A 22861-nucleotide genomic window follows, 5' to 3' on the forward strand; every position below is an offset into this window, starting at 1 on the left:
GCAATTAATTAGTTCTAAGTATATTGTAGAGTTTTGATTTCCAGAACTATATTGAAATAAATAAATAAGGTTTGGTACATTCTACACTGACATATTTCATATTGTGAGCTTGGCATTTACATTTCTTTGTAAAATAAAAAAAAAAAGATTGAGATTAAAATTGGACCTGGATTGAATCCCTTCAAACTCATTACCACAGGAAGATCCGAAATCTACTGCCTAGCAAGCAGCTAAGGAGACAATCATTTCCAAGCCTTTCAACGACGTGGGATGAGTCTCAGTGTCACAGTAAACTTTAGAAAGCCAAGGGCAGAAGTCGTGTTGGATTTTGTGTTCTGGAAGCCAAAACTACAAGCAGAGATTTAAGCCCAACAAAGAACTGTTCAACACTTGTGCTTCGGATTTTCTCGAACACAACCCTTCCCTGTTTGCCTAGTGCCTTTAACCTTCATACCGTCCTTCCTCCAACAGTCCCACTCCATTAGAAGATCCATGTTTACTTAGAGAAATCTAATTTGTGTTTTGTTAATGTGTGCTGTCTTTACTTGCTGTATTGCATTAAATGAGAAATAGAGTTACCAAAAAAAAAAATCATCTTACTTGAAATCATTCCTAAGCGATCAACAAGGGAATCCATATACGAATTTCCATTTTTGCTTCATAACCATCCACAGTGCTAACTTGACCTTTACCGCAACAGAGCTATAATTGCAGTTAAGATTATATAATTTACAATAACAACAAAAAATTACTTTGGAGGCACTGCTACTGAGCCCAAATGTCTCCCAGCCATTAAGCGCATCATCCATCTTGAGAAGAAAATCATTCTTATCCACATCGACGTTTTTAACATAAACTGTAGTACTCTCTGTTGGCACCTTTTTACGTACCCATTAATCTCAATAGTAAAGTCTCAGGCTCACCCACCTAGTCTCTGAAGTCTCGATGTCACCATTGTGTACCATAAAAATTGTATATTCATGAACTCCATTTGTTTTATGCCCTTTTCTCTGTCAAAGCCTTCCAAGCAGCATATGCTTTGCTCTGTGGAGAATAAAATCAAATTTGTCTGTCTTGTCATATTGTCATCAAACTGATAGTATCACAATTAGATTAACATTTTGTGAAGAAGCTGAAGGGAGCAAATGAAACAGGGACACATTATAATAAAATCCACTTAACCCTTTCAGCTAGCTGCACAGGCCTTTTCTCCTAGCACCCGGAGGCGAGGAAGGCAATCAAACTCCCGGTAAGTGACACTGGTAAATTATTGTGATCTATGCCGGAATCAAGTAGGTCAGTTACTAGGCCTGCGAGGTACATTTTTGTTTGAAGGGACCATTAAGATTTTGTGACAACAACGGAAGAAGCTGGATACTTCCTAGGGTTCTTGAAACGAGCAATTCTGGGATTAAGTTGGCAAGAACTGGTCAGAGTGGTTCTTGGCCCTGCTTGACCCTACGTACGGTACAGCCTCAGGCACTGAAAGCATGGGCTCCAAACAGCAGAATATGTCATACGACTGCAGTGGAAAGGACCTATCAAATTTACTGAGTTATAATCTATATATATGAAAGAGATTTTATTTTCATTATTCTGGTAGTTTCAAAAAGTGCTGAGGCTCAAGTTGAAGACCGAGGAGAAGAAAAGCCTGAATTAAGAATAGATTGAAGGGGCTGGGGAGATGGCTCAGAGAATAAAGATCTAAGTACATGCATGCACATGCATGTACACACAGAGGCACACATGCATGCACACTCACACACGAGCATGTGTGCGCGCACACACACACACACATAGTGGGTTGAACTGAATAACACTTCTAGAGTTAATCATCTTGACAAGTTTCTGTTTCCCCAATGTGTGGAGAACAAAATGCCTCACACATGTGTACAAATGAACTGAAATGAAAGTTATATTTATTTTTTGCTCTGGCACAGAAAGGAGAGACATGGTCAATTTTCCCTGTGGCTGTCAGGGCGACAGGAATAACCATTGCCATGCTGGCCAGAAGCATGCCGGTTGAGTGACATCACAGTCCCTGGGGCTGTCCTGGGCCTCGTCTGCACTGATGTTGGGAGCAAGGTGACTTTCCATGACCTTCCAGGAAGGAGACAACATTTCTGTCATAAAGACCCCCTGTTCCCAAAGAACAGCCACTCCAGTCGCCGTCACCGATACTCCGCAGGAGTATGCAGTCAGTCTTGGTAGTCTAGAGAGTTGTTTGACTCTTCTCCATGCCTGACTCCAGTTCCTTCTAGTCTTTTAATGAGCAGTGATTCATTTAATAAGCAACTTGGCGTCAACTCAACTACCACACAGTATTGTTCGTTAATTTGTACTAGCCCGTTGTCACCATCTTTCTAGTATCAGTTCTTAAGACTGAGATAAAACACAGTTGTTGCCTCAAAGGAAATACAAAACAGCTAACTTTGAGCCAAATGTAGGTAACAATGGGTTGGGAATATACTCGCAGGTTGCTCTGGATGCCATGTTTCATAGCAGAAGTGGCTACATAAAAAAAATACCTCTCATTCTTTCTCTCTCTCTCTCTCTCTCTCTCTCTCTCTCTCTCTCTCTCTCTCTCTCTCTGTGTGTGTGTGTGTGTGTGTGTGTGTGTGTGTGTGTTTGCACACGTGTGTGGACATGCATGAGTGTATACATGTGACTGAATAGGTGGAGGTCAGAGGGCAGCTTGTAGGAGGCAGTCTTCTCCTTACATAGTGACTGAATTCAGGTCACCAGGCTTTGCAGAAAGGGGTTTTTTTCCACTGAGCCACCTCCCAGTTCAATGTGAACTTTTACCCTCATAGAGTACATCAGTGACTATACCCAATGTCTCCGACCAGGATACCAGGGAGGCAGGTTACAGACAATGTGAAGAAGCCTCTGCTGTAGATTTCAAGTACTATCTGAGAGCGTCCTTAGCTTCAGAGCTGGTGGAAGCTAGCGAACTGCTAGGTTAAAACATTCCAAAGGTTTTCCTGATAATTAAACAGATGTTAGGTCAGGTGCAAAGGCTGATAATAAATTACTGTTAAAACAGTAGCCTAAGATAACCCTGGCTCCCAGCCATAATATCCCGACACTCCACCACCTCAAAGTTCTAGTCAGCAGACCATCCTAAAGGAGCACCAACACGTGGAGATGCTCCTCAAGGGACTTCGGTTCTCACTGGCGGTTCCCACAAGTGCAGGTCTACTAGCTACTTGCTCGACCTTGACAACTGCCTCTCCACTGTGTCTACTTCCCATCACATGCAAACTTCTGCATCCCATCCCGCACACGCTGACTCTCCTTGCACCCCATCGAGCATACATCTACTTCTTCCCTGCATCCCACGACACACGTGCTTGCTTCTTCAAGTGCCATCTGGTTCCCTGTACCAGCACTGATGTGTCTATCATCAGCCCTAGTGTCTGGTCCTAGTCCAGTCCTAGCATCTAGTCACCAAGCCTTCTTCTTGGCTTTTGTATCATCTACTTATCAGTTTCTATAAAATGTTGACTACCTGCACTCCCTTCTACCTTAAGACTTCTAGAAAATAACGTATGCCTAGTTCTTTCTCCTTTAACACAATGGCGATTATTGAGCACACAGGGAGTTCTCCTTAGAGCAGAATAAAGAAAGAGTGAATGCTTGAAGAGTCTCTAATGACTCAGAATGTCAGATGGTCACAGAGGAAATAAGAAGGCAAATTTCATGTTCAGATTTCAGTTACCTAATTTTTGTCATGAGAATCCATGCCACACCTTATTTGCAGAATATATGGAATAAAATCTCTCATTTTCATTGTCACAAGAAGTATAAGTGTGGTGTTGCCCAACAGCAGTAATGACACAGGATAAACAAGCAAGCTAAATAATTTTGATGATGAGCCCACTGGCCCATGGAGGGGACTTATAGCTGCTTGGGGGCTGGGATGTAAGACTCAATCTGGGGTTAAACTCTTTATTTTAAATAAGTTACTGGATAAGGATAAGGGCAATGGCACTTAAGATACTGAGAATTTGCCTCAAATTTTCTGCAAATTAACTCATTTGATACTTGTAGGGGATTTTTGTATTTGGTGTTATCCCCACTTCACGGACGAGGAAACTAGTGCCTGATGGGCCTAAGAACATGTTGATCCCGCTCTGTGATGGTATAAAGCTGAAATTAATTTTCTGTTGGATCACAGAAGTGAGCTTCAACAGGGCTCAGTAGACTGGAATAATGGGTAAAAAAAAAATTCAGTTATAAAATACGGGAAGTCTTGGCAGACATTTATGAAAAGAAAATAATCCTATTAAAGACATTAAACACCAGAATTGGTGGTGCTGCTTGACATCAGGGAAAGTCTGGCATGCTTAAGCTTCCTTACTGGCTCTCAGGAGCCAGACAGATTTGAAGATCACTCCTTCTTGGAGAGGGAAGCCAACAGTTTGGCACCTGATGTATCAAAGATTTCTGCACATGGAATGGCTAAGGCCAATCCAAGCGTTACTGGAACATTCTATTGCCATATTCCAGAGTGATCTGCCAAATACACCTTTTGTCCTTCAGCTTTGTCATTTGTCATTGTTAACGATCCAGGTTGTAGACTTAGCAAGCGCAGCTTTGTGGAACCTGTAGGATTCTTTCCTCGGTCAGAGCCTCACAGGTGATATCTCCCTTGTGAAAGGAGAACAGTCAGTCTACCCAAGGTCAACAGCATTTCAGCCTAAACATCTATGTCATTGAGATGAGAGCGCTTGGGCTGGTTGGTAACCAAATATACAAAGTTGTGGAAATTTTCTACTCCATTTCTCACAAGGAGAAATAGGCTACTAGATAAAATTTTCTTCATAAGAGAGAAGCACATTTTAGAATACAACTCTTTTCAGCATATATGTTTCACTTCACGTTCCTAATGAAGCCTCCAGAAGCTTTATAACAATACAAAGAAATGAAGACCTTGCATCCTGTGATGAATTTTATTGACTAAGAGGCCTAAAGCCATGGTTCCAAGGTGCCCGCCACGGTAGAAGTGAAATGGCAAAATCATGAAGCAGCTCGTTGGATTTTTAAAAAAGTATATGTGTATGAGTATCTGCCTGTATCCATGTCTGTGCACCACATGGGTTCAATGTCCTCCCTGGCAAAAAGAGGGCGTTGGATCCCCTGAAGCAGGAGCTACAGGCATGAGCTGTCATGTGGGTACTGCCAACCAAACCCTGGTCCTGTGTAACAGAAGCCAGTGATCCTAACTGCTGAGGCATCTCTCCAGCCCCAAAGCATGTTTATAAGAAGTATTCTCCAAATCTACTTGAAGACATCTCGTACCAATTGTATCATTCAAAGGAAAGATAGGCTCCAAGTCTTCTTATGATTGATAAGCTCTGTTTTTCAGGGACTTACTTTGCTTGGTCTAAACAATTTCATAGGCATGGAGTTATCATTGAAAGTGCTCATTAATGAAATTTCACATCTGTGGATGTAGTTAGTTGTTCTGGATTGGTTCTTTGAAGGACTTTGCCAACATCTTTGGGGTAAAGCAGCCATGCCGAGATACTGAGAGTGTATAGCAGACAGAGAAACACTAATCCAAGCAAATCTTTGTATCTCAGTAAGCATCAGGTGTCTAATCACCATCTTGTTCCATTCTCTCTCATTTTGGGACCTTCTCTTAATTTTCACCCCAGGTCTCTGGTTCCATATGGAAAGCAATGGCTGCCATTTCGCCATGGCTCAAATTCTGTTACCAGATGGACATGGCCCAGAGAACTCTGCTCTCTTGTCCTGCTCAGCTCCTAGATTGAATTGCTGTACCAGCTTTAGCAGGCCTACTATTATTGGTGATCTGATAACACCTTTCCTGTCCTGTCTCATGCTCCTGTTCCATCTCACTTATAGGCCACAAGAGTAAGCCTTAGAGACCAGGAGTTACCAACTGCTCTCAGAATCAGCAACAGATTACACAATAAAAAGTGAGTCATCCGCCCCCAACTATAGAGTAAGGACCTTAAAGTTCTGGAAGGGGATTGAGGGGAGAAGATGGTTTGTATGGAAAGTCCCAGAGCTCTGTATGAGCGGACTGACTTTACACAGAGCAGCACATAGTGCCCCATGCTCAAGGCCCATGTAAAAATAACGGATATCCTGACAGGCACAATTAAGAAGAGGCTTCTAGCTTCAAGAGACAGTTGAGTATTCAGAGACAGATGGTGATCACCCAATGGTCAAGGAGAGTCCAGCCAGAATCACAGCCTGCAAGGATGAGTATATCCTTAGGTTTTGACCACACTCCCCAATCCAATCAGACATGAGGCACATTTTAAAGGATTACGTCATATACAAGCTTGTCAGAAAAAAAAACTCAGTGACCTTACTGGTTTCCAGGAACTTCAGTAGGAAGTCTGACGCACCCCTGGCTGAGCCATAAATAAGCCCCCGACAAGGGCCACTGCAGACAACCTAAAAGTAAGAGCAAAACATTCTAGATTCTGAAGGCTGAGACAGTTTACACACCCAGCCCAGCACTGTGTAGTCTATCAGCAGTGTCAAGAAAAAAGCACCTTTCTGTTTACTTCTGGCTAAATGCAGATATTATAAACTCCTCAAATGTGAAAGAAGTCTGCAAGACACCCACATGTAATAGAAATGGCCTGAGGAGACTCAAGAGCACACTTTGACCAGTAACTTGTAATATCCTAAGGTGATGGGTAAAACAGGCCAAAAAAAAATGAGGGCAGAAACATCATAGAATGACTGCTATAGGGAAAAAAGATCTTAGAGATGTCTTCAAATGTGTCATCTGAAGCATAGGCAGCCGAGCAAGCAATAGCCACCAGGGGGATAGAATCAACACATGGCCACTGTCATGTATTATATAGAATGTTAAGCTTTCCACTGAAAGACAGAACCATGCAAAGGGCCAGAGGTCTGGCTTCTGTCGACACTGACTTACTTACTATCATCAGAGCACCTTACTAATGTGAGAGGTTAATAATAGGGGAGCTGGGGGTGGGAACTCATGGTGCTGACTGGATGTCTTAAATGCGTTTTATAAAGAAAAGTTTACTTTAAAACAAGAACTCAGTAGAATTACAGAATTGAAAATTGCATTAATCTAAATGAGAAGTTTATCTCGATAAAGGGCTCAACAATATATATGATTGACAGAAGAATCAGTGAGCTTGTAGATCAGTAGAGACTATGCAATCTGAAGACACGGAGAAAAAAGGGAAATATGCAAACCTTGGGAAACTGCAAAACATTGTGAGACACATGGGTTTAACAGAAGTGTTAGAAAAGAGAAATCAGGAACAAGGAAAGCCAATGGCTATAAGCTTCCCAAATTAAATTGAGAAGGGTAATCTACATATTCATCTCCCCGACCCTAGGACCACAGCCTATCAGGTCTCATCAGGATAGCCTGCTTCCCCTTTCTCTGTGTGCTGCTGGGCTTCCCCGCCAAAGGGACATGATCAAATCAGGGGCTCCAGAGTTCTTGTCAGAGGTAGTCCCTGCTCCCCAGACAACCGTGGAGAATGAGCTGTCCATTGGCTATATCTGAACAAGGGGTCTAGGTTCACTGCGTGCATTGTCCTTGGTTGGTGCAGCAGTTTGTGTAAGCCCCCTCGGTCCAGATCTGCCTGCCTTGATGGTCTCCTTGTGGGGCTCCTGAACCCTCTGGGTCCTTCCATTCCCCCATTCTTCCATACCACTCTCATCACTCTACCCAGAGTCCAGCAGCGAGTCCCAGAATCTGTCCGGTTCCCCTGCTGGGTGGAGTCTTTCAGAGGTCATCTATGTTGGGTTAATATCGACATATAAGTGAGTATATATACCATGTGTGTCTTTCTGGGTCTGAGTTACCTCACTCAGGATGATCTTTTCTAGTTCCATCCATTTGCCTGCAAACTTCAAGATTTCCTTGTTTTCAATAGCTGAGTAGTATTCCATTGTGTAAATATACGTGTAGAGAAAGAGGGAACACGCTTCCATTGCTGGAAGGAGTACAAACTTGTACAACTACTTTGGAAGTCAATCTGGTGCTTTCTCAGAAAATCTGGATTGTTGCTACTGCAAGACCCAGCTATACCCAAAAGATGCTCCACCATACAGCAAGGGCATTTGCTCAACTATGTTCACAGCAGCTTTATCTGTAATAGTCAGCAACTGAAAGCAACCCAGATGTCCCTCAACCGAAGAATGGATACAGGGAAATCTTGTAGAATGCAGAGACAAATTGTTGGAAACCAGAGGTCACGTTAAAGGCTGTGAAAGGAAAACAATGCCTCTCTACAAGAAAATCACAAAGGAGTTAACAGCTGACTTCCCATCAGAGCAATGGAGGCTGGAGGGCTGATAAGGGCAATCTGTGAAGAGTGGGACCAAACTCCTGTCTGCAGGACCCCGTACCCAACCAAACTATCTTCCCAAAGCTAAGATGAAGACATTCTCCCATAAACAACTCCCAAGAAGCCACCGCAAATAGAACTCCTAAAATGAGGCTCCAGAGGAAATTCTTCAGGCAAAGAGTGAGACCACTCAGTAATGTGAATCCACATTAAAACAAAAACAAGGGGTTGCAATAAAGACAACTGTGTGTTCATGCGACAATAAAGCAGATACATGCAATTCGTTATATTTGTACATATAAATTTGTGACCCTTTCCTGCCATCTTTAAAAGATGTGCAATCATGTAAGATAATTATAAAAGTGTCGCATAAACTTATATATAATTATAATGTATGCACGTTGATAGTTATCACATAATATGTAGAAAGACGAAGAAATGCTGACATGCTGGAGTAACGTTTTGTGTTTCATCAGATGTAAGTCAGCATAGACGTGGGAACGCGCGTATTACCTCCTACAGGACCGCGAAGACATAAAAATAAACAGATCTGTAGGGTCCGTAGTGGTAAACTATCTTTAACTTTAGACAGCATTATATGCTCGGTCCCCTTTTTCTTCCACACCTTGGCTGAAGCCTTGCTCACTGAATAAAAAATATCAACTTCAAATTCCTTGATTTTCCCCCTTATTTTACATTTTGTTGATTTTCACTTTTAGCTTTATGATTTCTCTTCTAGTTACTTTCGTTGAATTTCCATGTCTTTTTTTTTTTTCCTTTCATCTTAGAGGGCTAGCTTGGATCGTGGTTTTAGAACTTTGTCCCAATATCAGTGTTTTAACACAGAAACTCTCTGAACACTTCTCAGGATTTTCTAATTTTGACAATATCATTTGGCAAAAACCCTTTTCTAATTTCCCTTGTTATTTCTTTTGTGAGCCATAACTTGCTTAGAGGTATTTGTTATCTAGGTCTGAATTTTGGAAGGTTTTCCTGGTATTTATTAGCAATGCTTAATTAGTAAGTGTACGTGTGTAATAGTTGGCATTACTTTCCATGTGTCATGGCCCTAATAACTATGGGAGCAGTGTATGAGCTCTTGAGAATCACGTGTTCTTTAATGGATAGCTATATATGAAGATGACCTAGATGGACCAAATGAGAATATTGCTTCAATCTGTATTTTTGTGGTGAGTTCACTCTATTAGTCACTGAGAAAGACACTGAAATTCTCAACTCTGCTGTGACTCTTGTCCTTCCGGGTCACTGTCTTGTGAAGGTTTGTCATTAGGCTCACACACACTGGAGACTTCTGTCTTCTGGGGGCGGGGTTGAGCCATGACACCATCTCCGAGGATGGCTTTGCACTACAACGTTTCCTATCCCTTTGCCTTCAGGTTGTTTGTGTCCTAATTTATGAGATGTGTCTGGATGAGTCAGTCTTATTTTATTATAGAGGAAATAGATCAGTCTTATTTTATTGTCTGGTAGATTCCATCCTAGAGCTAGAGTGTAATAACATAAGTATATGTGATTTAATATTTTTACTTCCTTGTTATTGACTGTATTGTATGTATTACTTCTTTTTGAGTCATTTTATGTTAATCATGACATAACATTTTAGTATTCTGTTCTATCCACTCCATTGTTTTATGTAGTATTGAGTTCTCTGGAGATTTTAATTCACATCTTTATTTGTAGTCTTCCTGGACTTGATGTTACTGACTACAGATATAATATATGCAACTTAGGAATCTTAAACTCCACGTTTCCATTTATGCTCTTCCAAAATTTTATGCAACTCTTGCTGTGTATATTATCTATATCTGTCCCAAGCCTTACAGCACAATGTTGCTATTTTATTGTGAATACTGTACTCAATTTTAAGGAATTTGACATGAAAAAGAAAATTGATATCATAATTACATTTACCCACTTCTAAACTCATTCCCCTTTTCTTCTCACTCCATTCGACCTGAAGAGCCATAGATAAGCCATAGACGCCACAGACCAGGTCATCTGATGGCTAAGGCTGTGTGCTTTCATGCTCAGAAACATCTACTCTCTGTTTTCACATAAATATTTTAATAAAAAAATTATATAATATATTTTGATAATAATTTTTCCTCTCCCCAACTCCTCCTAAATCATTTCCACCTAACTTCATGTCTCTCTCTCTCTCTCTCTCTCTCTCTCTCTCTCTCTCTCTCTCTCTCTCTTCTCTCTCTCTCTCTTTCTCTCTCTCTCTCTGGCTCTCTCTCTCTCTGGCTCTCTCTGGCTCTCTCTCTCTCTCTCTCTCTCTCTCTCTCTCTCTCTCTCTCTCTCTCTCTCTCCTTCCCACCCTCCCTCCCTCCCTCTCCCCCTCCCTTCCTCCCTCTTTCTCTAATAAAAATAAAAAAAAACAAAAAACAAAGCAAATATAAAGCCAATAAGACATAAAGTATAAAAACACATCCAAAACTGTGACAAAAGCATGGAGTTGCTTCTGTGTTGAGTATGTGTCCTCTGCTAGAGTGTAGTTGCTATACTCAGTGTCACCCCACCAGGGTGATACTCAGCAGGTATCAGTTGCAAATAGATTATTGATTAAGGATGGCACCCGATGTTCACTTTCCCCTTTCTGTGCTGGGATTTTTCTGGTTTCAACATGTGCAGATCTTGTGCATGCTGTCAGTCTTTGTAAGTTGATATGCGAATTTCTGTTGTGTCCAGTAGATACTCTTTTATGGGAGTCATCCACCACCTCTGGCTCTTAGAATCTTTCCATTTCCTCTTCCACATATATCTCTCCATGAGGGCAGGGTTTTGATAGAAACACCCCACTTAGGGTTAAGTGTTCCAAAGTCTCACCCTATGTTAATTATCATCTACTGTAAGAAGAAGCATCTTTGATCTATGAGTGTGACAATATGTCACTGGGAGTCAGCTCATTGCCATGTTCATTATATATATGACTTATTGCCAGAGCAATAGTAGTAGCTTATCTCCTGGTGCCCATGGACTAACTAATACAGATTCTTGGCCACTTTATCAGTGTCAGGAATGAGTTCCATTTCATGAAATGAGCCTTAAATCCAATCAGAAAGTGGTTGGCCAATCCCATAACACTTGTGCCACTATCACATCCTCTTATTTTGGAGTCAGGCCACTGCTGCAGTACACAGAGCGATACCAATGATTACTTTTATTCTGTAGGGTAGAGTGTGAAGTGCCTTCTGGCACCATGAAGTCCAGTCAGTAGAGGCTGGATCTTCTAGTTGGCTATGTTTGATGACAAATAAGTAAGTGGTGTCCTCAGCAGCAGGACCTTACCATCAGGTTATGGAGGGCAAACAGTAGCTCTAGCAATAGCCTGTGATGTTTGGGGGACTCTATGGGCCTCTTTTGGCCAATTACTCAACAAGATGCAACCCATCCCCAGCACAGGGGCTTTTACTTGGCAGCATGAGACGCCTACTTGGACATTGTCTCCTGCTTTATATGGTGACTCCATTTGAATTATTTTCTTATGTATGCACATTTTAGAAAATTTCTATAGTAGTAGATTTCCATATGGATTTTCAAAGGTCTTTAGCGTCAGTTTCCTCATATTTCCTTTTTACTCTGGTCTCCAAACCTCTCCCCACTTAACTCTCTTACTCAGTTTCCTCAGGAGATACCCTTCTCTCTTCATCCTTCACTGGCCACCTAACCTCTGTGGTTATTCTAATTAAAACATGCATATTTAAAACTTAAAAATTAATATATACACATAAGAGCAAACATTCAATGTTGGGTTTTTGAGGGTCTGGGTTATCTCAGTCAAGATGACTGTTTACATCTCCATCCATTTATCTGCAAATCTCATATTTTCTTAACAGCTGAATAAATTCCACACACATGAAGCATATATTTTTATATATTAAACAAACAAATATACAAAATACATATAAAGTCTAATTGGAGGTTTATCCTTATAGAAAACTATATAAATGCAATTTTGTATGTGTGTTTGTGTCTGTATGTGTGTGTGTCTGTCTGTCTGTCTCTCTCTCTCTGTGTCTGTGTCTGTCTGTCTGTCTGTCTGTCTGTCTGTCTCTCTCTCTCTCTCTCTCTCTCTCTCTCTCTCTCTCTCTCTCTCTCTCTCTCTCTCTCTCTGTGTGTGTGTGTGTGTGTGTGTGTGTGTGTGTGCTCTCCACAGTGTATTTTTGAAGTTCAGGGGATAATTTTCAGGAATTGATTCTCTCTTTTAACCATGTGGATCCTGAAGATAGAACTCAGATTGCCAGGCTTGGCTGTAAGGGCCTTTGCCCACTGAGCCATCTGAGCCCCCTTGTTAACACATCTTAACGCCCTGGTACTCTGTTGCAGCTCCCAGGGGGCTCTGATCATTTCTCTTGGCTTATTTTCTGTTCAGGTGATTTCTCTTTTGTCTGTGTTCTCCCATCTGTTGAGAAATCCATTGAACTAACTTTTAATTCCAGGTGTTGCCTCTTTTCTTTTTAGTGTGAGAATTCTGAATGTATCTTTTTTCTGCAAAACTCATAGCATCTTAACACTCCCACCTACTACCCATTAGACTATTTTTATAGATTCTTGAGGTTTACTACAGACCCTGTTGTTTCACAGAGTGATGGTTACAGGGGCCTGAGAGGCACGAGAATTAAGCAATTTACTGTACGTGAAGCAGTTATCACAATCTTGGTGCATATGGAAACTAGTGTGTTTCTCATCGTTAAATATTTGTTAGATATGAAATTGCTTTCCCAGAAAAAAATTCAATGGCATTTGTATAACTCGTGAAAGATAAATAAAATGTTAAAGCCAATGCTTGAAATCATCTATTTGAATAAAAACTTTTTTGTCTAAAAATCTTAATCCCTCTTTCTTGCAAGAGTCCACACTAGAGTCCTCAGGCCATCTGCGGTGAACCATTAAATCTAACGGATACATGACCTACTGTCCATGGGGCAGACAGGGATGTGAAGGAGGACTGGACACGTGTATGTATAAATTAATAAATATCACATTCAACATCTTTTGGTGATTCTGAAATGTCACGTGTGCTTTTTGGATGCACCATTAGCCATTATCTTATGAACTCTGATAAGGAAAACCACTGTCAGTTCAATTATGATGCATCCCTGGTTCCTGAGATAGTCATAGACCCAAATATTTTATTTCGTCTAGGCTGCTGAAACAAAATGCCATAGGCAGGGTGGTTTATCAACAACAGTTCTAGAGGTTTGAAGTCTGTGGTGAGGGTGCCGGCCTGGCTGTCTTCCAAGTTACAAACTGCCAGGTCCCCGGGATACAGGGAAAGAGCTAGTTAGCATCTGGCATTTTTTCATAAGAACACACCAATATTATCTGTGGGGGCTTTGCCATCCTTCACTAATTATCTGTAGAAGGTCTAAAGTCTAACTAGCATTGGAATGGGGCTAGGGTTTCAACACAGACATTCTGAGGGAAGGACACAAGTTGCCTCTCCACCTGCACCAGCCATCTGTAACGTGATGAGCCAGCCATGTGATAGGCACAAACCTGAGAAGCTGCAGCAAGAGGATGTCCTCAAGTTCGAAGTCACCCTGAGCTACAGTCTACAACCTGTCTCAAAACAAAAACAACAATGGCCAAGCCTGAGAGAGACCCTAGTCTGCTTTTCCGGGACCACATTGTTTCATTTGTCCAACAAAGACTTTGATTCACACACAGAGCTTCAAGTTCAAAATCATTCCTTTAAAACTTTTAAGCAAGGGCTGGAGAGATGGCTCAGCCGTTAAAGGCTAGGCTCACAACCATAAATATAAGAGTTCGGTTCCCAGCACCCACGGCTGTCTCTCCAGCCACCAGGACATTCTAGTGGGACTATAGATGAGAGAATCATGGGAGAATGGCAAAGTAGAAGGATCCAGAGGGTCCTAGAAGCCTACAAGTAGAACATTATGATAGGCAGATTTGGGCACAGGGGTCCCGCTCAAACTAAGGGACCAGCCAAGGACAATACAGGCGGTAAACTTAAACCCCTACCCAGATCTAGACAATGGACAGAACACTCTCCACAGTAGAGTGGAGAGTGGGATATTACTTTCTCACATACTCTGGTGCCTCACCTTTGACCATGTCCCCTGGAGGGGGAGACCTGGTGGCACTCAGAGGAAGGACAGCAGGTTACCAAGAAGAGACTTGATACCCTATGAACATATACAGGGGGAGGTAATCCCCCTCAGGAACAGTCATAGGGGAGGGGAATAAGGGGAAAATGGGAGGGAGGGAAGAATGGGAGGATACAAGGGATGGGATAACCATTGAGATGTAACAAGAATAAATTAATAAAGGAGAAAAAAATTTAAAAAAACTTTTAAGCAAAATCTTTTCTGTCCACATGAAAATACTCATGACCTTTAAAGCTTGATGTTTTTCATGTAGAGATATTTTTAAAGCTATTTTCCAGACAAGAGTATAGCATACAGTTGGAGGTGGTGGGAACTGAGAGAAAAACAGCTGGGAAGGCAGGCACAAGGGGCATATCCTAATGTCTCAAGTTTTGCTTTGGTTGTCATTGGTTACCATAACATGTTTACTATAGGTCCCGCAGTTGGGAAATTTTCTTGATGAAAATCATTCAATAACTTCAAGAAAATTATTCTGAAATCACAGTCCATTCTTTTCTTGTCATTGATAATTACGTGCCAATCTTCGTCTTAACTAAAGTCCAAAAACAAGTGCCCAGCTTGAGGAATTGCCTGGAGAGCTTGCAGCTGCAGGCATCACAGAGGGTCGAGAGCACATGGAAATGGTGCTCAAAGGATAACTAGAAAAATCAAATGATGTCAGAGAGGAAAGGATGCTGTTTATACCATCAAATCAAAGTACATCCCAGTCACTTTTTTTTTAACAACCCAAAACTGCCAGTCAAAGCAAACACTGATCATGTGATGACAGCAAGGTCCATTCCAAATGTGATGGAGGTGCGGCCTTCAATTCCTCCTAAGCGTGAGAAGCAGGTACATAGACTGAGCCAGAATGCATTCAGGAACTAACATAGGTGTCGGATGGGGGCTGGCAAATGGCTCAGTGGTTAACAGTGCTTGCCGAACTAGCCTGAAGCCTGCACTCCATCCTTGAGTTCCAGGGAAAGGTGGAAGGGGAGAAAGAGCTGCACAAGATTGTCCACATGCACAGCATGCCATGGCATATGCAACCCCTGAACACACACACACACACACACACACACACACACTCATATGTGCACCCAGGTACACATGTGTATGCAGATACACACTTGTGTGCATGGGTATCTATGTACAGGTACACACACACACACACACACATAAATGCACACCATGTACAAGCACACACAAAACGATAAAAAGAAAAGAAAGATTAGACATTGCAAAAAGAACAAAACAGCCCCCAAATTGCTACATATGGATTCATATGGATTGGACCAAATAATGCTTGTTCTAGTTATCTCATATTTTTCTTTGCGCACACTAAACTCAAACTCAAACTTGTACTTCCCACATTGCTGTATGTATGACTCTGTGTGTGTACATACATGTTTGAGTGTGTATCTGCATGTATATGTACATGTGAAATATTGCCAAAGAAGTGTTCTGGGAGTAGGAAAGGGATTTTGATTTGTAGAGGTTAAGGTGAAGTGGGTTTGAAATTTTTGAGAAAAGCTGGGGTCAGAAGGGTCCAGTCTAGATGAATCTTGTTGATGACTAAACATTGGTAAAATGAGCAACCTGGATTCTGGGGCATGTTTCAGTCAATAAAGTGGCTGTCACACAAACCTGAGGACATGAGTTCAAATCCAGGTAGTAGAAGGCCTGGTGTATGCCCCTTTGCTAAACCAGCTTAATCCATGAATGCATCCCAAGTGTTTGTCCTTAAACCCATCAAGAAAACTTATTTTTGCAAAATGGAGACCACTAGAGAAAACCACATCCAGTCAAAATGCAGAGCTCTGGAGCTCAGTCCTAACTGAGGAGGCATCCACAAGGCAGTGCCTGCCCCTTAGTTGGTTGGGGGGACTTTGCAGATGAGAGTATGGGAAGATTGTAGATCCAGGGGCTTGGGGAGTTTCCTGTGAAACTGTGTCTCTAGACGTGTGGGAAACTACACCCATGTCTCCCCCACAGCACTCTGGACATGTGAGCTGAACAAGGACATCAACAATGGACATGCTACCGTGGACAGGAGAGGGGAGGGGCCGGGGGCGGAGGGAGGAAGCTCGGGAGGCCACACCCTACACTGAGAAATACAGGCAACTAAGGAAGGCTGAGGGCAGAAGACACAGTCTTCCTCGGGAAAGACAACATGAATTGATTATTCTATACCAAATAGTCAGCCCTGAGAATATATGTACTCACGAGTAGCATTGTAGAGACTGAAAAGGTTGGTTTATGTATTTAGGAATGCATACATATACACACATATGTGACAACAATTGATTGGAAAAGAAGTCATGAATTAGAAGAGCAAGGAAAGGTATATGGGAAGATTTGAAGAAAAAAAAAGGAAAGATGAAACGAGGTAATTATATTGTGATAATAAAAAAAAAAAGCCTGGTGTGGTGACGCATGCTTGGTGTCCCAGAACAGGGAGACAGAGGCAAGTGGGTGCTTGAGCCTTGGTACACCATCTGGCTCAGCAAGCCTTGGGCCACTAAGACACGTGGTGATGGCAGAAGAATATATGAGATTGACCTCTGGCCTCCACACACTGCATAAGCATACTCATACACACATAAGTTTGAGAAGGGCACGTCTGGTTTAGTATTTGCTTGAAGAGCCAGCAAGGCCATGTTGCCTTGTGATGCCTTTACAGCATGATCTTCCTTACTGTCTATCCACTGTTTGTTCCTCCCTTATCCTACGCATCTAAAATGCTTTGGATATGTTTTCTATTCAATGCATGTTCAGGGTATAACTATTCTATTGTTTCATGTATGTCTTTGGACCCACTGAACATGTGACATAATAAGACTGGGAGGTTGTGAGCACATGTGGCTGTCTCATGGCCCCACCTGCTCAAGGTCTGACTTCTTAGCATTTGACTTTGGTGTGAACTAAAATGTTCCCCTGAAATGTTCAAGAGTGTGCGTGTGACACAGCGGTGTCCAGATGTCAGATAGGTGGCTTTAGGCAAGAACGCTGCTTCAGAAGGGTCTACGGCTGGCGACCCTGGGCCAGCTTGATGCGAGGCTCTGCAGTGTGGAATGTCAGAACCATGCTAGAAAATGCAGTGATGCAAACTGAGTTTTCCTGCTTGTCTGTTTTGCTGTGGGCACTTCTTGTCCTTTGCATAAGTGTCTCTTTATTTCAAAGAAAAAAAACTATTTCAGATGTTAAAATAATCATCACAACCAAAAGCAGACATTTCATCTGAATGTGTGAGTGACCCAAATGTAGGTTGCATTGTACTGTCTGTGTGCAGAGGACAGCAAAGACTTCTTGCGGGAACTTCATTTTCCCACAGACATGGATTGAACTTAAGACCGCATGGAGTTCATGCCAGGTGCAGCATTGCTCATTGCTAGTGAGTGGAACACAGGACTAAATCCTTATCTCTCAGTTAAAACTGAGGCTGGGGAGTCGGACCAATGACCTGTCCTCAGAGCAAGACGGCTAGAGTAGCAGGGTTTAAAAGAAGGCTGTAGGGCTGGGGAATGACAACACTTCACTTTTATTTATGTGTATCTTACAAAGACATTCTAAGAACACAAGTAGGGCTTTGCTGATCCCTGGCAAGGACAGACACCACTTGACTCCTGGCTCCTCCATGTGGAGCCTGCTGAGCGAGAGAAGCCCACAGTGGAAGGAAAGCTGACATGGAACCCATTGTCTACCTTAACATACTGTAGGATATTATCAATGTAGTAAAAAAGAAATTACTCATAGCAATATAACAACATTTTAAATAAGTGACAATCTTACCGTGTACAAAAGGCAAAGCATCCAAGAGCAAACAGTACAATAGCCCAAGACATGGCTCCTGACAGCCCCTCTCTGACTCCCTCCCTGTTTTCAATTTTTCCACCTTCCTTTCTGCCTTTCCCTTTATTTTTCTGTCTTGTTTGTTTGTTTGTTTGTTTGTCTGTTTTGAGACAGGATCTCATGTAGCCAAGGCTGGCCTCAAATTTGCTCTGTAGCTTGAAATCCTGGCCATCATGCGTTTACCTCCCAAGTGCTGAGCTGGCAGTCAGGAGCCTCCATGCGGGCTTTCCCTCTCTGGAGAGTTCAGTTCTGGGGATTTCAGAAGTCCCAGAAGCTCGCGGTCCTGACAGAGCCCTGCTCTGCTTGTGTAACAGCCTGCTGGGCTACATGCTCCTCCTCATCCTCTGCTTCCCTAAGAAAAATAATCATAGGCCATAAACATGCTTCCCCTATGTTGTTATTTTTCCCCACTTGCTATGTCATGAGCCATTTTCATACCATTACATAAAGAACTTTTTTTGTGTTCTTTCTTGTGTCTATACACTGTTCTCTTGCATAGATCCCTGATTGGTGTCTCAGCCCCCAAATGATAAGTGTCTATGTTTACTGCAGTCTTTGGCTCTTGCAATCAACACTATATCAAATAATTGTATTTTATGTGCCATTTTCACACAGGCTTTTATAAATACTACATAAATTCTAATGGGGTCTATTGTCTGGATCAAAAGCACGTGGTACACTTGAAATTTAGGAGCTTGTTTGTACTTAAAAATTCTCTGGAAGGTTCTAAGGAATGAAAACTGAAGAAAAATTAGCTTTCTCTCTCTCTTTCCAGTGTGCTCATGTGGTCAAAGACTAGAACTGCCTGCTCCCCTAAGGCTGTGCATGCTCCTTAGCGCCTCAGTTTTGGTTCCTTAGAAGCTTCCAGAGAACCAGGAGCTGATCTCATGGTTTTCCAGAGCTTGAAGTGCCTTCTCCCAAGCTGGCTTGTTCATCACATACCACACATGAGAAGAATAGCAGCCATGGTGCCGGCTCTGGGGAAGGCAGCTGTGGTGTGGACTCTGTGAGATGCAGGCTGTAGAACCTTCCACCGTGTCAACCTTCAGGCTTGGTGGCAGGTGTCTTTGTCCGCTGAGCTACATTGCTGGAACTTCTGAGCGTTTGGAAATGGGTACAGCCCACAGTTCCAAGACAGAATGAAAACCAACCCTTCAATGACGCTGTGCCTACACCACATAAATAGCAAATCAGAATGAAGACGGAGCTCCTTCCCTCCTCTCCTCTGTGCCCTTGGTCTTTAGCCATGCTTTCCCGGGAGCCTGGTGCTCAGTTAGAGGTAGGCAGCCCAGGATGAGGGGCACGACCGGAGTCCTAGGATGCAGGAGGGGTACAGTCAATGAAATGCCTGAGATGGTAGCATTATGATGCAGTTTCTGTCCTGGGAAACACAATCTACCTGTCTCCCCACAGCATGGATCCGTTTCCCCCATCTCAAGACAACAAAGGATTTGATTGTACTTCTAATTTATGCAAATAGAAAAATAATCTGTATTTCCTGATCACTACACATCTTAAAGTTGCAAGTATTCGCAGACAGAGAATGTACACAGCTAACACTGGTTTTATATTTAAAAGGAAAGAGGTAAGTGTGGCTTTTGTTGGACGGGTTTTACAGTGAATAGAAGGTTCTAGGTAAACTTTGCTGTCACTCTGCAACATGTTTTGTTAGAAAAGCCCATGGTAGTATCTAAAATTGTGTAAATCATCAGTTTTTAATCTGGCAGGAAGTAGATAGTGGCCCATTAAACTTTCGTAATTAAATTTTCCCTCTACTCCCCCATAGAACCATTATCTGAGTTTTCTAATTAACACAAGAGGAGGGAGTCAATTCAGACTGATGGATCTAGAGCCATCCCCTTTCATTTTAATGACCTTTAATAAACTTTTATTACTATTGATATTGATAATTATAATACACCCTTTAATTCTGCAATGTGATTCTAAGGACCTTTTCAAAAATTGCAAAATTCACCTTTAAAGCTAGTGTAGGCAGAATTATTATGCCCACAGATGCCACACGTTTGAGGCCGTGACTTTAAGTGAAGGGTGAACAGGCATTGAGCTTATGGTTATCGCAATACTGGGAGCTACCATGTAAGCCTCTGTCCTCCTAGCTTCCTAGCCTGCACTAGGAGTGGCAGCCGACCAAATGGAAAGCTGCTGTGGATAGAAGGTCCACAGGGAATCAGGCAGAGCCACGTAGACTGGTCTTGATTACAATTGGACCAGCAGTGAGACCAAGAGACCAAACTCACATCAGAGAGGGTAAGCCACTGGCCCAGTGAGCTGGTTTCCCAGACCTTGCTGGGGTTTAATATGACCCCCCTCCCCCCATCTTCTGGGAGCTACTGAGCCTGCCACTGAAATTGATCCTCAGGGGCGGGCAGGAAGGCTAGTTTGCCAACAAGAGCTCTTAGGTACCGAGCAGACCCTCATTAGCTGCCGGTTGGTTCAGGAGTTCTGGGCTGTGAGAGGACTTATTGCCAGCAGGTGTGACAGTGACCCAGTGAGTGTTCAGCCTGCTGCCACCCTCAAGCGATTCTGAGGCAATGGCACACTGTGTAGTTTCTACTGGACGTTCAGGGCCTTGGTAAATAAATAAAGCTTTGAGCATGATATGTTAAACTAGTCAAAGAGTGAAAGGAAAATAAGACACACTAGAGACTTTGTGTGGTTCAGAGCTTAAAACATTTACAACTTGTTTGCTTACAGGAAAGGCTTACTGACCCTGATCCAGAATTGCAAAACTAAATTAAATTGCATTTTTAAATCTCTAAAATTTTCAAGTTTATTCTTTGTTACTTTAACTCCTTCAGGAACAGTGTGCAATATACTTTGAATACTTGTATCACTTATTGCATCTCTTCTCATCTTCAGCAATCCAAAAAATTATTAGGTATGCAGGTAATTAGGAAAACATTGTTCATTAAAAAAAAAAAAGACACAGAACACCCATAGAAAAGGTACAATGTGATGGCTTATGTGCAACTGAAGAGGTGCAGGTGGGCAGATCCCAAGACCTCCCTGGTTAGGCACCCTACCCAATCCCCAAACTCCTAGACCCAGTGAAAAGCTCTGTCTCAAAATTCATGCCCCTGGGGAACAGCAATGTGGGTTGACCTCTAACCTCCACACACATGAGCACACATGAACATGTACATACTCTTGCACATGTGTTCAACACACAGACAGACGAGTGACATAAAGATAATGTAGCAAGCAGAGATTTTAAACAGCTATTGCAAACGTGAAAGAATTTAAAGGATGGTAAAAAAAAAGTGGTAACATTTATCTGAAATCACAGGCACTTAGAATATGGAGGCCGGAGGATTGCTACAAGTTTGAGACCAACCTGATCTACAGAGCAAGTTCCAAGTTCCAGGCCAGCCAAGGAGGTCTACGCCCCTGTGAACACTTGGCATTAATTAGAAATTTAAAAGTACTACTCCCAATAGCACTTAAAGACCATAGAGATACATACTGCACCTAATACATAAAAGAAGTGTGTGTGTGTGTGTGTGTGTGTGTGTGTGTGTGTGTGTGTGTGTGTGTGTAAAGCCCAATAAACTTTGGAGAAACAGAGTGAATGATCCTTAGTCTGTTGTAAAATAGTACAGATTGGGCCATCTTAAAACAATGCAAATCTATTTCCTCCACTTGTAGAAAATTTTAAGTTACAAAATATCCTTAATACAGGGGCTGAAGAGCTGGCCTAGCAATTAAGAGTGCTTGCTGCTCCTGCAGAGGACCAGGGTTTGGCTCCCAGCACCGACACAGGTGTTCACAATGCACTAAAACTCCTGTTCCAGGGGATCCAGCACCCTCTTCTGCCTGACACAGACACTGGGTATGCACCAGGAGCTCATGCATACACACAGGCACACACACACACACACACACACACACACACACACACACACACACACACCCCACACTTAAACAAATAAATCTTTTCTATAATTTCTTAGTTTTTATTTCTGTCTTTGTTTTTTGTTTGTTTGTTTGTTTTTGGAGACAAGGTCTCTCTGTATAGCCTATGCTGTCCTAGACTTGTTTTGTAGACCAGGCTGGCCTCGAACTCACAGTGATCCACCTGCCTCAGCCTCCCGAGTGCTGGGATTAAAGGTGTGCACAACCACGCCCGGCTACTAGTTTTTATTTCTGAAGCTGCTAACATAATTTGCAGGGCGATATTTGTGATAGGATGAGAAGATGAAGCTACAGCAGATAGACGACCTTAGGGAAGTGTGTCTGACTGACATCCCTGACACCCCTCTGCTCCGGGTAGTCATTGCCCCCTTTGCCGACTGTGGTCCTGAGTAGGAGCGGTTCCTGTTGAAACTGCAGTAAGTGCTGGTTGCCGATCATCATTCCTTCTGTAGGCAAGTTTTGTGTCCTCAAATACCTCTAGGACAATTGTCACAAAACAGTCTGTAACATTCCTGACCTCCCCCCTTCCTGCTAGGGACTGTCACCCTTTTGCTTGTTTTAATCACCTCCCGCTACCAATCCCAGGCCATCATGTCACCTTCAGCCACCGCTGTCATG

General features: G+C 42.4%; 1 long non-coding RNA gene across 1 annotated transcript; it reads right to left on the reverse strand.

The window, feature by feature from the left end:
- Positions 1-925: 925 nt before the first annotated feature.
- LOC311595123 lies at positions 926-22861 on the reverse strand. Its single transcript, XR_014778318.1, has 3 exons — positions 22842-22861; positions 18494-18662; positions 926-1044 (listed from the first exon to the last, which is right to left on the reverse strand). It is a non-coding gene; the product is annotated as an uncharacterized lncRNA (long non-coding RNA).

Source organism: Acomys minous (genome assembly GCF_964271855.1).
Source record: "Acomys minous genome assembly, chromosome: 1".
NCBI classification, from domain to species: domain Eukaryota; kingdom Metazoa; phylum Chordata; class Mammalia; order Rodentia; family Muridae; genus Acomys; species Acomys minous.